The sequence below is a fragment of the Enhydra lutris genome, unplaced genomic scaffold, assembly GCF_002288905.1.
Source record: "Enhydra lutris kenyoni isolate GAN:26980312 unplaced genomic scaffold, ASM228890v2 scaffoldscaffold23, whole genome shotgun sequence".
Lineage (NCBI taxonomy): Eukaryota > Metazoa > Chordata > Mammalia > Carnivora > Mustelidae > Enhydra > Enhydra lutris.
This window is the reverse complement of record NW_019154107.1, coordinates 18,624,350-18,630,418: the sequence shown is the minus strand read 5'-3', so window position 1 is coordinate 18,630,418 and position 6,069 is coordinate 18,624,350.

Genomic DNA, 6,069 nt, shown 5'->3' with positions numbered 1-6,069 from the left:
GGGTCATGATCCCAGGGTCCTGGGATCGAGCCCCGCGTCGGGCTCTCTGCTCGGAAGCAAGCCTGCTTCCCCCCTCTCACTCTGCCTGCCTCTCTGCCTACTTGTGATCTCTCTCTGTCAAATAAATAAATAAAATCTTTAAAAAATATATACAACTCAGTATGTGCCATTTTGAAAGTCTTATCACACACTATCATACATGGTCAATTTAATTTCTCTATATCTGATTACATTGTTGGGGAAGACTGATTATGGCAACAAAAAAAAAAGCAAAAATCTCTGTTCTAAGTATGATAGTTAACACTCAAAATTCCTTGGCTCAAAATTAGTCTCCCATTTTCTCAACTTAATTTGTGATTAATATCATACTCATTTAAGGGACTCAATATTTTGGATAAGTGGTTCTCTCATTAAGGGAAAAAAGGATATATACTATATGTTCCTTATCATTCTAAAATCACTGAGGCAACGATTTAGAATTTTTTTAATCAAAATATTTTTGATATTGTGAAAAATATAAGAAAGTTGGAAAATCTTCAAATATAGAATAGATCCCACACTCCTCAATGTTTGGATGGTATTAAGTACCAAGAAACTCAAAATGTCTTCTTGATGGTCAGTCATCATTAGTTATCAAACAACCTATTAAGTTCAGAAGTATTGTCTCTTGGAGGGACACTAGTAAGGTGGTAGAATAAGAACTCCCAAGCTATATCCCCACTCAGGAACACCAATAAAATAATGATACTTTGGACAAAACATCTTTTTGAGAACCCCAGAATTCAGTTAAGAATGTACAACACTTCAGAGGAGTACAAAACCAATAAAAACACTTTGAAACATGTAAGAGGAACAGTTTTACTCTATCTGTGTTAGCCCTTTCCCCTGGAGACCACAACTCAGTACCAAGTGAGATTTACTCAGCCTGTGATTTCTCCTTCAGTGAAAAGACTGAGTGAAGTATCCATTCAATATCACTGGCCTTTCATAGAACCTACTATTGAGACCTAATAGACTACTTTTGTGTCATCTCATCAGAGTACTGAGATAACTAACAGAATGATAAGAGTGCAACTAAAAGAAAGTGTACAGCCTCTTTCAGCAGCCTTCAGGGCAGTGTGGGCCTGAGAGAAGGTGCACAATCATGATACTGATCCTTCAGGAGGGAGAGAAACGGAGCTGCAACTAGCTACTCAGCACTCCAGTGTACTTTTTGAGGGAAAAGGGGCAAGAGGCTCTAGCAACTTGAGCAGCTCTGCGGGACTGAGAGAAAGTGTACAATATTGAGACTTTTCCTTCAGGGTGTAGAAAGAGAAGTGGAGCCTGTACCCAGGCTCCCAGCATTTCAATGAAGTACCTTAAAGAAAAGGGGAGGGTGGCTTATGGCACCCAATATGTCCTGGTGAGATTGGGAGAAGGTTCACAACCCTGAAACCTTTGCATCAGAGGGGAGAAAGAAGAGTGGAGCATGCACATTCACAGAGAACCTTTGAGAAACTCCAAGAATCTCTACCCAGGCTCATTGGTGAAGGTATTTCCTTACTGAAACCAGCCTATAAAGACTAGAAGAGGTAGCTGCTTCTTCAAAGTTCACAGACACCAATGCAAAGCTACAAGAAACACAAAAAAGAGAAATGGAACATCACCAAGGGGACAAAAATAAATCCCCATCAAATGACCCTGAATAAATAAAAATCTTTGAATTCCCTGACAAAGAACTCAAAATCTTAAAGAAACACAGTGAACTACAAGAGAACACAGAAAGACAACTACAGGAAATAAGGAAAGAGATACATAAGCAAAATTTGAATATTAACAAAGAGAGATCATTAAAACAAACAAAAACAATGAAGAAATTCTGGAGCTGAAGAATATAACAACTGAATGGAAAAGTTCAATAGAGAGTTTCAACAACAAGAGGGATCAAGCAGAACACAGAATCATATCAGTGAACACAAAGACAAGTCACTTGAAATTATCCTGTCAGAGGAACAAAGAGGGGGAACGGGGGAGGGAGGGGAAGAAAGCCTATGGTATTTATGAGAAGCCATTAAGCAAACTAATGTATCATGGAAGTCCCAGAAAGAGAACACAGAGAACGAGGAACAGAAAATTTATTTGAAGAAATAATTCCTAAAAAATTCTTAAAACGAAGAGGAAAATTGAAACCAGATTTGTGAAACCGAAAAACTTCTAATGAGGATGAATCTAAAGAGTGTACACTGAGACATACCATAATTATATCATGAAAAGTCAAATAGAGACTTTTGAAAGCATCAAGAGAAAAAATGATTAACACATACAAGGGATCCCATATAAGACTATAAATGAATTTCTCAGGAGAAACTTTGCAGGCCAGAAGTAAGCAGAAGTGGAATGATATATTCAAAATGCCTAAAGAAAAAAACGTGCCAACCAATCATAGTATATCTGGCAAAGCTCTCCTTCAGAAAGGAAGAAGAGATGAAGACTTTTCCAGTTCATTATTATTAGACCTGCCTTACAAGAAATGCTAAAGACAGCTATGCAAATTAAAAGGAAAGGATACTAAATGGCCACACAATTATATGAAATTATCATAGTTAAAGCTAAATATATAAATATATACAAAATATTGGAGTACTGTAATGCTGGTGTATAAATCACTTAATTTTAATATAAAAGTTAAAAGAAACAATAGTATGAACAAATCATATTTATTTGTTAATGGTGTCATGATATTAAAGTATACAAATTATGAAATCAACAATACAGCATGAGAGGAGGAAGTAAAAGAGTAAAGGTTTTTGTACATAATTGAAGTTAAGTTGCTATCAGTCTAAAACACATTGTTATAACTGTAATATTTTATGTATGTCTCATGATAACTACAAAAGAATACATATAGAAAATAGACAAAAGAAAAAGGAATCCAAGAACATCACTACAAAAAAACCAACAAAACACAAAAGAAGACAGCAAGAGAGCATAAGAGAAATAAAAGACTACAAACCAGATAAAAAACAATTAACAAAATGTCAACAGTAACTCCTTCTCTCCTATCAATAATTATATTAGAGGTAAATGGATTAAGCTCAGTAATTAAGAAACATAGAATAGCTGAATGGATAATAAAAGAGGACCCAACTACAAAACACTCATCAAAAAAAAAAAAAAAGACTCATTTTAGATTTAAGGACAGACATAGGCTGAAAAGGGATAGAAAAACTATTCCATGCAAAATGAAATTAAAAGAGACAAGGGGTGCCTATACTTCTGTCAGACTAAGACTTTAAGTCAAAATTGTCACAAGGAACAAGGAAGGACAGTATATAATAATAAAAGGGTCAATTCTTCAGGAAGATATAACAATTACATATATTTATGCGCACAACATTAGGATACCTAAATATACAAAGCAACAGAAATGAAGGGCATAAAAGCAATACAATAATAGTAGAAGATTTGAATACCTCACTTTCAACAATCAATAGATCTTCCAAACACAAAATCAGTAAGGAAAGAGTAGACTTGAAGAAAGCTATAGACCAATAGACCAATAAACTTAACAAATTTAAACAGAACACTCCACCCAAGAATAGCAGTATACACATTCTTCTCCAGGGTACATTGAGTATTCCCGAGGGTAGACCACATGTTAGGGTACAAAAGAAATCTTTACAAATTTAAAAAGACTGAAATCATAATGAGTATCTTTTCCAACCACAGTGGTATAAAGCTAGCAATCAATAACAGGAGGAAACCTGGAAAATTCGCAAATTTGGGGAATTAAACAACACACCCCTGAATACCCAGTGGGCCAAAGAAGAAATCAAAAGAAAAATTTAAAAAATACCTTGAGACAATTGAAAATGGAAATGTAATATTTCCAAATCTTTGGAATACAAAGCAAAAGCAGTTCTAAGAGGGAAGTTTATAGTGTTACAGACCTACCTCAACAACAAGAAAATATCAAACAACCTAAACTTTCATGTCAGCAGACTACAAAAAGGAAAACAAATTAAGCCCAAAGTTAGCAGAGAGGAAAAAATAATGAATATTAGAGTAGAAATAAAAGAATAGAGACAAGAAAAGCAATAGAAAAAAAATTAATGAAGCCAAGAGGTGGTTATTTGAAAAGATAAAACTGATACACCTTCAGTCTGATTAAGAAAAAAGAGAGAAGGGGGTGCCTGGGTGGCTCAGTGGGTTAAGCCTCTGCCTTCGGCTCAGGTCATGATCTCAGGGTCCTGGGATCGAGCCCCGCATCGGGCTCTCTGCTCAGCAGGGAGCCTGCTTCCCCTTCTCTCTCTGCCTGCCTCTCTGCCTACTTCTGATCTATCTCTGTCAAATAAATAAATAAAATCTTTAAAAAAAAAGAAAAAAGAAAAAAGAGAGAAGGCACAAATAAATCAAATCAGAAATAAAAAAGGAGACATGACAATTTTTGTTATTGCATAAATACAAAAGATGATAAAAGGCTGCTAAGGAAAATCATATGCCAACAAATTGGATAACCTAGAAGAAATGAATAAATTCCTAGAAACATACACCCTTCAAACAATGAATCATGAAGAAACAGAAAATCTGAACAGACCTGTAATAAATACGGAGACTAGTAAGTAATCAAAAACCTCCCAATAAAATCCCAAAACAAAATAGCTTCAGTAGTGAGTTCTACCAAACATTTAAAAAGAATTAATACCAATACTAATTAAACTCTTCTCAAAAAATGAAGGGGGGAATTTTTAAAAATTAATTAATTAATTTAATTATGTTCAGTTAGCCAATATATAGTACAACATTAGTTTTTGATGTAGTGTTCAACGATTCATTAGTTGTGTATAACACCTAGTGCTCATCACAACATGTGCCCTCCTTAATACCCACCACTCTGTTACCCCATCTCCCTCCCCTCTGTAACCCTCTCCTTTGTAACCCTCAGTTTGGTTCCCAGAGTCCAGAGTCTCTCATGGTTTGTCTCCCTCTCTGATTTCTTTCCATTCATTTTTCCCTCCCTTCCCCTATGGTCTTCTACACTATTCATTAGATTCCACATATGAGTAAAACCAAATGGTAATTGTCCTTTTCTGCCTGACTTATTTCATTCAGCGTAATCCCCTCCAGTTCCACCCATGTCAATGCAAATGGTAGGTGTTCATCTTTTCTGATGGCTGAGAAAATATTTCATTGTATATACGAACCACAGCTTCTTTATCCATTCATGTGTTGAAGGTTATTTTGGATCCTTTTACAGTTTGGCTATTATGGACATTGCTGCTATGAACACTGGGAGGCAGGTGCCTCTTCTTCTCACTATGTCTGTATCTTTGGGGTAAATACCCAGTAGTGAAATTGCTGGGTGGTAGGGTAGTTCTATTTTTAACATTTTGAGGAACCTCTGTTTTCCAGAGTGGCTACACCAGCTTGCTTTCCCACCAATAGTGTAGGAGGGTTCCCCTTTCTCCACATCCTCGCCACCATCTGTCATCTCCTGACTTGTTAATTTTGGCCATTCTAACTGGTGTAAGGTGGTCTCTCATTGTGGGTTTTTTAAATTTTTTATTTCTTTTCAGCATAACAGTATGCATTGTTTATGCACCACACCCAGTGCTCCATGCAATCCATGCTCTCCCTAATACCCACCACCTGGTTCCCCCAACCTCCCACCCCCACCCCTTCAAATCCCTCAGATTGTTTTTCAGAGTCCATAGTCTCCATGGTTCACCTCCCCTTCCAATTTCCCTCAACTCCCTTCTCCTCTCCATCTCCCCTTGTCCTCTATGTTATTTGTTATGCTCCACAAATAAGTGACACCATATGATAATTGACTCTCTCTGCTTGACTTATTTCACTCAGCATAATCTCTTCCAGTCCCGTCCATGTTGCTACAAAAGTTGGGTATTCATCCTTTCTGATGGAAGCATAATACTCCATAGTGTATATGGACCACTTCTTCCTTATCCATTTGTCCGTTGAAGGGCATCTTGGTTCTTTCCACAGTTTGGCGACCGTGGCCATTGCTGCTATAAACATTGGGGTACAGATGGCCCTTCTTTTCACTACATCTGTATCTTTGGGGGAAATACC